The sequence below is a fragment of the Phyllostomus hastatus genome, unplaced genomic scaffold, assembly GCF_019186645.2.
Source record: "Phyllostomus hastatus isolate PE091 unplaced genomic scaffold, TTU_PhHast_1.1 phas_contig_137, whole genome shotgun sequence".
Classification (NCBI taxonomy): Eukaryota; Metazoa; Chordata; class Mammalia; order Chiroptera; family Phyllostomidae; genus Phyllostomus; species Phyllostomus hastatus.
Genome location: NW_025333583.1, coordinates 14,583,673 through 14,596,644, shown reverse-complemented (window position 1 = coordinate 14,596,644; position 12,972 = coordinate 14,583,673).

The window sequence follows — 12,972 nt, the reverse complement described above, 5'->3', positions numbered from 1 at the left end:
GAAGGCGCCTGAAGTACCTGGGTCTCTAGTTCCCACAGCCAGAGTCAGGTAAAGGTTTTAGGTACAGGAAAGGCCAGAGTGAAGAGTGAAGGGTAGAGGGTGAGAGCATTAAAGAAAAGGCACGAGAAGATCATATAAACACTTATATGTAGAGATCATACATAATGTTTTGGCAGCTTTTACATGGTCTTGAAATGTAATTTATATCCAATGAGACCTTACTGTTAATTTGCAACAAAATAGAACAAACAAAATACTTTCCTGGCATGGAGAAGCTCCAGCAGCTATGCTGTTGCCCAGAGGTTTGATCTACCAAAGCTTCTCAGATCATGTCTCACGGTGGATTATGGAATTTTGAAAGATCAACACACAGAGAAAACAGTCAAACAGGCACTGATTTTATGATCTGGACTCTTGCCCAACCTCATGATGTGACGTGGGGCAAATGGCTCTGAGGGTCTCAGGTTTTTCCCCCCATCCCCAAATTCATTCTCCTGGTGGCTGCCATGGAGCCAAATTACTGTTGAACTGGTGATCTGGTGCAATGCCCTTGATCTCAGTGGCAAAAACAATCATAAGTAAGGAGGCAGCCTATGATAATGGAAAAATCAGGGGCCTTAAACAACCCGGACACCTTGGCTTGAATCCAGGCTTTTCTACATTTTAGCTGAGGGAGTTTGGAGAGCTTAACTAACCTCTTTGAATCTCATTATTTTTTTAGAATACAATAACAATATCTATTTTATAATAATTACTAGGGAACTAGAGATAATAAATATAAAGCATCTAGTTCAGTTCTTGGTTTATAAAAATTTTCAGTAAATAGTATAGCTTAAAAAAATAGTGTGGTTTTAGAGTGCATGCAGAAGAGCAAGCAGTGGATGAGTAGTTCAACTCAATTTAACATCCTTCCTATGAGACATGTTTACAGTTCTTTCTTCTTTTAAATCAATGATTTCAAGTTTTAAAATAATTTCCCTCCTTGAGTTGACAATTAGCCATCATAATATCTAAAATTAATAGCATAAGGAAACACTAGTAAATATAACATAGCACATCAAGGCTAACATAAATTTTAGGATTATTGTTTGGGATTGCAAGCCTTTATAAAACCTACATTAGCAATGTCTGCCATTATATTTTGTTCCCAGGACACCTGCTCTGCTTGTTTCTCTTTGTGTGTATGTCTGCCTGTTTCTTATGCCCGCAAGTCATTGCATTTGAGCCCTGGAATCCTCATGGCATGAATGCAGACCAGACATTTTGGAGTTACATAAAATCAGGTTATTCAGTGACTCAACAGGAGCTAACAATTGAATCTGTCTTTTCCATTCACTTATTTATTCATTTATTCAATGGATATATAATGAGTACCAGTCACTATTTTGGGAACTTAGTATATTTATACTTCAGTAACATATACTATTTCTTATATGTATAAAGAATACATTCTAGTATTCTAGTGAAGCAAAAAATCACACAATAGATTGTAAACATGATAAATAATGGTGTTATATAATATGTTTGAAGGTGACCAGTATTTTTTTAAAAAGTACAAGAATTCAGGAAAAGGAGAATTGAGAGTGTCTGGGGGAAAGGAGCAGACTTCAGAGTTAAATAGGGTTGTCAGGGATCACTTTATGAGAAGGTAACACGCCAGCAAATCCCTGAAAGGAAGACGGGCAGCCATGCCGCGACATGGGAAAGAAAGTCCCACACAGAAAGGACACCCAGTGCTGGCACATTCCTGGCACAGCAAAAGCCACTTTGACTGCAGGGGATGGCGAGACTTAGGGAGTCATAGGAGATTATAAAGGTAAGAGGGACAAGATGATGGCAGATGACATAGGGCACAGTGTGACCTTGTAAGGCATTCACCCCACCTATTTATGGAAAAAAGCAGGTAGATCACAAATAAATAAAATGTGACAATGTGATAACAACAAAACGCTTAAGGAGAATAGCATCTCAAAAAGTGGAATATTAATATAAGTCACATAGCAATGGTTTAGTCTTATAGGGAAAACTTTAATTGGAGAGGGTAAGTACTCAATGCTAAGAACTCTACTGGCCATCAAGTGTTTAAAAATTAGATTTAGTCTCTATTCTAATTTATAACACATCTCTTGAGAATAGAAGCTTCACAGTTCTTGTGATTACATATTTAAATGTTAATAATTGCTCTTCACTTTAAACAGGATTTCCTAAGACAATTCTGCTGCTATTTTTTAAAAAAATTCTGCTGCATTTTAAAATATATTTTCTCATAGTCAGTACTCAGTGGAAATGAGGAACAGCTGGTCAACATCTTGCATATCATAATCTATCATGTATATAATAATTATTATTAATGTACCTGGAGAATGATCTCTTTTCCCAGATAACATATACCATTCCTTTAATTTACTACCCTCATAAATCCTCTTCAATATCATTTTAATTCTTTGGAATTATAATTACTATCTAAATTTAATATTTTCTACCTGATTAGTACTTAATTCTTTTTCTAATTTACGCCAAATCAGATTAAACATTATTCTCATAAAGGACGATCTGATAAATTTTCTGTGTAACTCATGCTAAAATTACATGGCTGCTGTGGAGAGAAAGCTTTGAATGTGTTTTCAATATTGCCAAAGTATTATGCTAGGTAAGTTAATTCTTATTGCTTTATTTCATTGCGTTAAGGTAGTCAAAGATACCTGGAATATATTGGTTATTTTTTTGCTGTATCATTAACTAATAATCAGAAAATTTCACAAATGTAATATAAACTCAAACAGCCTTATTATCCCCAAGGTAAACTACAGATTTACTGGTCTCTCATCCGATCTCTGGGGCAAAGAAGGTGTTAGATATTCATAGAGAATAAATTATAATTCCTTAGGGCAGTACTTAGCATATAAGGAGTTGGGGGAATAGAGGCCTCGGAAGATGTCATTGTCCAGCAGAGCGTCCTCCACCATTACCAGCCCCAGGGGAGGATTTTTCCCACAGTCAGGAGAGCAAAAATCATCACTATGCCAACCACCAGGCAGAGAATTCCAAAGACTTCAGACCATTGCAACTCCGTATCTGAGTTGTCAAAGGAAACAAAGGAAACAAAACAAAGCACTGGATGGAACAACGCTTTACTCAGTGAAGACACAGAGAAAAATCAGTACCGGTAGTGGGGATCAATCTCCCATTGTGAGTGGGTTTCCAGACACATTCCTCTTGTGCCACAGTGGAGGGAACTCTGTCCCCTCCCTGCGGAGGACAGATAGAGCAGTGGGGTTGGCTTGGTGCTATGTGATGCACTCACTGTATACAGAAGAGCACATGCTGGGTATGAAATATGAAGAGAGAAGTCCCCACACAACGCCGTAAACCCAGCACAGATGTGAGGACTCCTTAGCTGTGAGGAAGGAAGGGTTTCAGGCTTAGCACCTGTTCTTGTGCAGCTGAGTGAGGGTCCAGAGTCTACAGTCTTTCCCAGCAGGCCTCGTGGAAGAGAACTGGCTAATGCTAAGAACACAAGTTAGGTTTAGATGTCATTGAGACAGATTTTGTTTCAGTTAGTTATTGGTTTGTGCAAACCTCCCCTGAAACAACCATCAGGTATTTGCCTACAAGTTTCCAACTTGGGCAGGGCTCAGTAGTGCCCCGTGTTGTCCACTTCTCATCTTGACACAGTAACTCAACTTGAGAGGTGCTTACAAAAAAGAAGAGGAAGTCAATCATAACATTTTTTTCATCCAAACTGGGATATTTCTGGTGAAAAAGAATACTGCTAATTATTAAGCCGGGGATACTAGGACTGCCCTTTGAAAACTGGGACCTACATTCCCCCTGTATGTAATGGACTGCGGTTTCTGTCAGCAAACGGAGCTGTAGTTATTTCCTCTGGAAATGGTAATGATACTCAAGACCCATCACAGTTACCTTAACCTGGCCCCAAATAGCTCACATCTCCCATTTTCCAAGGTGAAATACGCCGATAGGAAAATATCAGAGCGTACTGTAAAACAACTCACAACCATGAACACTTAGAAAATGCAGACAATTTCCTGGTGATGATAATGTGTTATGATCTAAGCACTAATCCCTTACCCAATGAGCAGAAAAAGTTTCAAGAACCCACCTCGCAGAGTTGAAGCCTGCAATCTTGTTTCCTGTGCTAGGCAAAGTAGGAAATTTATTGTTATTTAGGACACGGGTGGATGTTTTGAGAAAGGCAGATGGAATGGGGAAAACAGGAGCAGAATGGAGCTCTTGGCTTCAGCTTCAGGATGCAGGTTAATCCATGCTGGTTGTCCAGAATTACTTATCTGCGGGATAAAGTCCTCCTTTAAATAATACTGTACCACTTGATGTGGAATGCAGTTCCCTTAGAGCCTCCCCCTCCACTTTCTATGACATTTCTATGTCATTCATTGTTACTTATTCATATGCTATAATCATATAATACATTATTTTTTTTTACTTTAAAGAAAGTCTTCTTTTAAATCAGTTAAGAATAAAAAATTATTTTATTTTTATTTATTCCTTTTCCAACATTCTTTCTTTCTTAAGGTAGATCTGAGTTTCTGAACTTTTTTTGTTTCCTTCCCCTTGAAGAATTTTGTTTAACATTTTTGCAGGTGACTTCTGATGGCAATGAATTCTCTCAGTTTTTGTCTAAAAAAAGACTTTTTTTTCATCTACTTTTTAGGATAATTGTACCAGATAAGGAGTTTGATGTGGTGATTTTTTTCTTAACACTTTACTTGACTGCACTCTCTTCTTTCTTTCATGATTTCTAATGAGAAGCCCACTGTAATTCTTATCCTTGTTCCTGTATAACTAAGGTGTTTTTTCCCTTTAGTGGGCCTCCTTTAGGATTTTCTTTTTTTTTTTTCAGTTTGAATTTAATGTCTAGGTATAGTTTTGTTTGTTTTTTTGTTTTTTTGTTGTTTATCTTGCCTGGTGTTCCTGAAGCTTTCTTAGTTTGTGGTTTGTTGTCCACCATTAAATTTAGAAAGATCTCAACCATGAAAGTCTGGGATTCCTTTTAACTGTGGGTCCCCAGGAGTTTCTCCCTTTCAAACAGACTATACTTAGCTTTCATCAATTTGTCACAAATACCACTTAGGTTTTCTACAGTCCATGGCTCCAAAAGCTTCTCCTCCAGGTGAGCAGATGTCTCCCACCTCTAGGTTTCAGGTTTGCCTTGAAGCCTTTGTTTCCTTCCAAGGCCAAGGAAAATCACAGTTTTCGGTTTGCTGTTGCTGTCATCCTCCCGCTCTGGTTCCTCAACCCCCCTTTCCCTCTCCTCTTCCTCCTCCTCTTCCTTTTTCTTCTTCATAAGGATGAGAATGACAGCTTCCAAGCTCTTTACACAAAGGAGTTAAAACTGAAAGTTCCAACTGGGATTTAAACCATGGAAGTGTAGATTTCTCTCTTATGTAGTACTTAATTATTTAAAAGAAAAATAATTCCATCCTTAATAAGGCTAGTTTTTATTTCAGCTAAATTTTTTTTAAATGGCATTTCCTCATATTTCTAATATATTTCTTTTTGTTCATTGAAATGGTTCCATGAAATGGAGACTTAGGTGTAACTGGACTCAAGTGACTGGTCTTAACATCACAGCCATTGTTCATTTATTTGCAAACCTGAGACATGCTAGAATTTACTTTGTTTTTGTTTTAAGTTGTTCTAATAAACACTTCAGACACAGGCTAACAGTCACATGCTTAAAAGGAAAGGTTAATGGTGTAAAAAGGAAAAAAAAATTGAGAGCAGGTAAGATAGGGCTGGCTGTGTCACCGGGCCATTAAAGGAAGGCACAATTTGACTGTACCATTCCCTGCAGAGCTTGATGTGGGTTTATGAACTCTGGGAGAAGAGCCGTGTGAGGTCTACTTATATTTAGTTTAGCACTGTAATTTAAGTGCCTACCTTTTTTTTTTAGTTCTTTTTTCTTCCTTTCTCTTTGTTATTTTTTTTTAAATTTTGAAGTTACCTTATCTTTATTCTTTGATCTACCTCTCTACTGTGTTTGCTAAATGTTTTAATGAGCCACCATGTCTCCATTTTACCTGAAAAATTAAATAAGAGATGAGAGTCTATTTACCTATATGCACTGAAAGAAAAATATGTTCATAATAAAATTAAAGAAATAAAAATGTGTTGCAACAGATACAAGCCTACTGTTTATTCCTGCTTATTTGCTGCCTTGTGTTTTAGGTGGTTGATTTTCTTTAAATACAATCCAGAAAAAAAAATCTGAGAATAGTATAATTTGGGCTCTGGACATTATTAGGGAGAGATTGTTTTCTCTATGACTATTTAGAGTATTTCTCTTCTTTTGCCCCCCACCCCCCACCATAATTCTTGCTTTACCCTGTTTTCTTCTTTTTACTGAAGATGGTGAGAGGCTCTTTGCTCTTCGATGCTAATTTTGAAGTGGCACATCCATGCTTTTCTTTGTATCATTTTATAGTTAGTAGTTCTTACCTTTCTGGGGGTCATACCTTCCTATGAGAAAATGATGAAAGCTGAAGCATCTTTTTACAGAGAAATGCAAACACCCATACATTTTGCACATACAGTGATTTCAAGGGGCTTACAGATTCCCCAAGGGCAAGAGAAAGGTTCCTGACATCCAGATTTAAAATGCCTGATATTTGTTTCCATGTCACAGGTAGCTGTTATCATGCAACACAGCCAGCCTTCATTCTGCAAGAAGTATTGTATACGGAGTTTGGTAACAGAGAAGTATTTTCTGCCTGATTCAACCATCTGTTTAATCTTATGTGACAATGCTCTTCCTCTATGGACTTGATAAGAAGACAAGAGAATTTTGAGAATGACTGGGCCCACTGTGTGCAGTAAGAACAATGCTGCATTTACTGAGCATAATTATTTATATAATACATTATTAAGGATACCTAAGTAGCCTCCTCCTCCCCCTTTTAAGAAACTAAGCACGCTCCTGGTCAGTGTGGCTGAGGGAATGGCCTTGCTGCAGTTGCTTTCCTTTGTTCTCCCTTGATGTTGTCTTACTTCACTGGGAGGTCAGAGTTTTGCTTCGTAGACTTATTATCAGTTCTTAGACTTTGCTTATGAATTTGAACAAAATACAGACTTTGACAACTGAGAATTGATTTTTCGCAGAAGACTGCTTTCCTCTTACATGCTCTACAATATTTTGATACCAGCAGGGTGAAGGTTCTATATCTTTTTTAACTTGAGTTCAGAGAGTCACTGTCTGTGCTTTCTGAGTAATCATTTAGGTGTAGAACAAGGTGTTCAGCAAAGCATCACTGTTAGGAGCAGTGGGGGGAGAGGGGCCTCTGTCTGTCTGTGTGCCAGTGGTTAAGAGGCAGCAGTTCCATCACAACAGACAAACACTAATGGGATGCTATAGGTCCCAGTGAGCTAAGATTGAGCTTGCTAAATTTTCATGGTTTGTGTTCTCTAAATATGTGTGTATGCATGTATGGTTTTGTAGTGTATTGTTTTGCATATATATTTATAGTTTGTGTATATGAATGCAGTCACTGTTCCAGTTAGTTTACTCGAGTCTTTGCAAATTGCACTGTGATTTAAAATTTTTTTTTGATAAAAACATCTACAGTTTGTAAAGGGGATGATAATATGCATGTGATTGACATGAACTAATTAAACTGACATATCCCAGGCTATTGTTTGTGAGGCAGTTATTGAATAGTGTAAGAGAAATGTCACAATGCTGCTTTAATAGGGAATAGGTTTTCATGAACAAAAAGGATGTTAAAGTTCTTTTTATACCATCACACTCATTGTATAATTCCTCTGTACCCAGAAATGATATAGTGATCACACAGTGCTAAGAACACAGGATTTGGAATTAGAAAGCAGAAATTGAAAAACTAGAACTAGAAGTCCCAGGTTTTCTACTCATTTGCTGTGAGACCGTTATTACCCCCAGGATAGAATCTTGGGAGGAGGGATAATTTCAGGACTTACCTCTCATTGAGTTGCTGGGAATTAACTGATATAATTCATGTGAAGAGCTCTGCAGAGTGCCTGGTGTATAATATACACTCAATGAATGTAAACATTATCACTGTTACTACTGCATTGCCTCCTCAGTGGTAGTTCTCTCCCTGGGCTATTACTTGCGTTGGAGCTCTTGGGTGTAAGGGACACATGGTGTAATCCTACCTCTGTATAAGGTTCAGAGTAAACATCATCATTTTCTTGTCTGTTTCTATGCACAGACTAAAAACAGCTACTTCTGTTTTCTTTGGAGTTATATTTGCTGGAGCACTCTCATCAATGTCTACAATAGTCTCTACTATTTTAGTAACTGCCTTCTTTGCTTGGCTTGTTAATTAAAGCAGTTTACTGCTTAGCAAGGCATACTTACCTAGGAGCATTGAGTCCTTCTGCTATTCTCTCTAAAATGGATCCAATTCTCAGAGGTGCTTGTCAGAATAGGTTTCCGATGAACCATAAGGTAACCAGATGACTCCATGGCTGTGTTCCTGATATACTTACAGCCATGAATTCGAGCTGGAATATATTTTTCTCCTTCTTTTTAATAAGCTGTTACCTCTATTATCCAGTATGTTGATGCCTTTATCAAAGCCCTCCGAAGAGTTACTCCTAGGGTAGGATTATGGTGTTTTTCTCAATTATATTCATGTTATCTAACTAACTTTTCTAAGTATTTTCATTGCAAAGACAGTACCCAGGTGAAGCCTACTTTTAAAGCACAAGTATTAATATCCTCTGTAAGATGTGCATATGTGAACTTACTGAAGTGACCAATAAACACCAGAATATTTCTGGTTCATATAAAAATTATTTTTAAGGTCAGAACTTTCTCTGAATTATTCTACTGGGGCATTAGCTTCTGTGTTTATTTTTAGGGAATCTACCTTTTGCTCTGATATTTCTCATATACCTTTTTCATAACATTGCCACCTTATTCAGTATGTTGTCAGTTTCAGCTAGAAAACTAATTTTCTTAACAATTCTGTGATTTTCCCAAATTCAAGATACCAAATAGCATTTGATTCTCCTTTTCCTTGTGCCATAAAATGTAAAATCCTTTTTCAGTATGATGTGATTATGGCATATTTTTCAATTATAGTTTTATATTAATTTATCTCTAAACAAAGTTTTAATATTGTTTTTAAGAAATACAGTAGTTAATACACCTCTATAAATGGCACCATCCTAGGATTTTATTCAGTGCTATACTCAATACCTGCATCTTCTATGGGTTATGCTTTCTTGAATATTAACTAGTTAATTCTCTTAAGCTTTCAAGTGAATACTGCCTGTCCTTATTTCACATATGGAGTAATTGAGAAACAAAGAATTACAATAATTTCTCATGGTCTCCAACTGAGTAAATATTTAAAACAGAGATTCACACTCAGGACTACAGAATTGAAAGCCTTTGCTCGTTTCCCTAGACAATACTAAATTCATACAAGTGACATTTGTGTTGCTAGAACTAAAGTCTATGAAGTCTCAAAGGAATGCTCGACTTTGAACATGAACTTCCATCATCACCAGCCTCTCCTATCACTGACATTGAGTGCTGGGAGAATGCCTTTTATGTGCCCAGGCACATAACAATATGGGTTTCTAAATGATAGTAATGTTAAAAATAATATTTTCAGCAGTGTCATTTCAGGAACTAATCTATGGTATGATAGCAATCTTTTCAGTGCGATGCTTTCTCTGCTGTGAAAAGAAAATGCACGCTTTAATATATCATGGTGTCCCTTTTATTCATCTCTTTCAGCTTTTGGTTTAGCGCTTATAAATGACCTGTAACAGTTTTGCAAGTGATACCTTGCTTAGTCATCAAATTTGTAGCATGATCTAGAAGCCCACTGAAAGAATTTATGCAAGCTTTATAAGCTGAAGTGTTCTGGTTGTGGATGTCTTTATGTATATATAAGCCTTATAACCTTGCACCCTTATTAACATTAACATTGAGATTTCTGAGATAGGTTAATTTTTACTTTGCCGGGTATCTGTGGTACCAAAGTTCTATTTTATATAGCTACTAATTTTGGCTGCCATACTTTTGGCCACTAGGGCTTTTGAAGACATAGGAAAACAAACAAAGTAACTGGAATACTAATCAAAGATCTTCAGAGACAGAACCAATTTATATGCATGTGTGGACACACAAGCTCAAACACATTATCTACGTATAGAACAAAATATCTATTATCTATCTATCCTCTATTAATCTATGTACCTGTTTATGAGATTTTAAGGAATTGGCTGACATGATTTTGGGCTGGAAAGTTCAAAATCTGCAGGTCAAGACCACAGGTTAGAGACCCAGGGAAGAGCTCTTTCCAGTTCAAAGGCAGGGAGGTAGAATGTCTTCTTTCTCTTGGGGTCATTCTTTTTCTCCTAAAGCCTACAACTGATTGGATGAGGCCCACCCACATGACAGGGGATGATCTATTTTACTCAGTCTACTGATTTAAATGTAAATCCCATATAAAAATTTTTCACATCAAAATCTAGACTAGTGTTTGACCAAACAATAGGGCTCCCTAGACTAGAAGGAGACATAAGTAAGCATCGCAACTCAGTTCCAATTTCTTATGTTGGTATCATTTAATTCTAAATATAGTGCTTATGAAAATAAGCACTATGGGCTTATAAAAACATAGGCTTGTAAAAATTTCAATGGCTTCTGTGATGCAAATAAAGTTAATATAATTTAACATAAATTAAACTATTTTACAGTGGTAAAATATATACTTAAATTTTGGGGGACTAGCGATCACTGTAACATAATGAAGGTTTTTAAGTAAATTTTACTAGCACTATCACTAATTATATCAAGGTTCAAAAGTTAGTATCTTTCCACAGTGATAAGAATGAAAAAGTCTTTATTAAGAATTACTTAATATTACAGCCCTGGCTGGCGTAGCTCAGTGGATTGAGCGCGGGCTGCAAGCCGAAGTATCACAGGTTCAATTCCCAGTCAGGGTACATGCCTGGGTTGCAGGCCATGACCCCCAGCAACCGCACACTGATGTTTCTCTCTCTCTCTTTCTCCCTCCATTCCCTCTCTAAAAATAAATAAAATCTTAAAAAAAGAATTACTTAATATTTTATTACAGTCCCAAAACTTTAACCTGATATTTTACTTAAAATGTTCTTGTTGAGATATCGATTTTAATAAAATTACCATCATTTTTTTGTGTGTTTGGAACAATATTTACTACATTCTTCAATCTTCCATTTATATTTTATTGTCTTCTGGCTTTCAATAAATGCATTCAATATTTAATTGCAATAAATTAATGCAACAAATGCAATAAAGGCATTCAATAAATATTTTCTTCCTACTTTCCTTAGAGTAAGAATTGAAATGCTACTATGCACAGGAATTAAATGCTTTTTTAAACTGCTCTTATTGATCTTATGTTTTGGCACTTCTAATATTTAACACGTGTTAATGAAATTAGTACAACAGATTCAGGAGAAAGAAAGTCCGGGTCATCACCTCACGACCATTGATTTTATTATGTCAGGGTGAGCCAAGGGAGGCTAAGTTATACCGCACATAAAACCGCTACAGAATCTCAGTGGCTTTGTAAACCAAGGATTTGTTTTTTGCTTATCTACATCTCCAACATGAATCAATGCAGGAGCTGTGCTCATCATACTTATTCGGTAACCCAGGCTAACTGAGCCTGGGTTTTCACATGTACCAGGAGAAAGGACAAAGGGAGCTGCATGTGCTGCTTCTCAAATCTTTCACCTAGAGGTGACCACGCCACTTCTGCTCACATTTTGTTAACCAAGGCAAGTTACCTGGTCATGTGCCTAACAGCATACAGTGAGGAAGTGTAATTAATTGTACAGTGAACCTGGACAAAGGGGGACTGGAATATTTGTGAACAGTCTTGGTGACCACAGTCAGATGCTGTTTCAGGTGTAATTCTTTTTTTAAAGGTTTTTTTTTATTTTATTTATTTATTTTTAGAGAGGGAGGGGAGGGAGAAAGAGAGACAGAGAGAGAAAAACATCAATGTGGGGTTGCTGGGAGCAGTGGCCTGCAGCCCAGGCATGTGTCCTGACTGGGAATTGAACCTGCGATGCTTTGGTTCACAGCCCGCACTCAATCCACTGAGCTACGCCAGCCAGGGCCAGGTGTAATTCTGTATCAGGAATGATTACTGCATGGTTGAGAGTGGTTTGTAGAGACATTTGGTTACTTCACATAGGAAGAGTTAGGGAGGCAGTCCCTGAGGTGGTGTGGGAGCTCAAGCATGTTATAAAGATCAGGCCCTTTTTGTATTTTTCTTCTCCCCTTTCCCGAATCATGGATTTCTGGCTACCTTGTGGTTTTAGGAAGGTTTCTCACACATCTGCTCCTAAATTAGAAAGGAGGGAACTGATTTTCTTCCTTAATCTGTATCTCTCTCTTTTAGTCAGGAGAAAAATCTTCCCTAGAAGAAACTACTAGTCTGCTTTCTTGGCAGACATTCTCTTTGTTGTCTTTAGTCAGAGTCATGTTATTGACATGGCAACTCTTAGCTGCAAGGAAAGCTGGAAAACTAAGTACCTGAGAAGCGGCAAAGGATAACCCTGGTTTAAAAGATTATCATGCTTTGCCATCTTTCTTCCTCCGGAGCTGGTCACATTGAACCTCGAACAAATTAGTAGCTGTGATATTAAAAAGAAAGGGAAATGGCTATGGGGAAAACACAAAAATACCTTTCACGGAAAAAATAACTTCATTATTTAACAGGGAGATGATGATAGTTCGAGGTAAATTGTAAGCAAGGCAGATTATGAAGTGGTCTAAAATAGTTAAAAAGCAGGCTCTGACATCGTGAGATTACTGCGGCTAGGGGATCAGGTCAGCCATTGAGGCAGTGGTGCCTGAGCAAGCAGGTCCTTGAGCAACTGGTCGTATTTTAATTTCCTTCAGGTGGAAAACACTGAAGGATAAGAGCCAGGGAAATG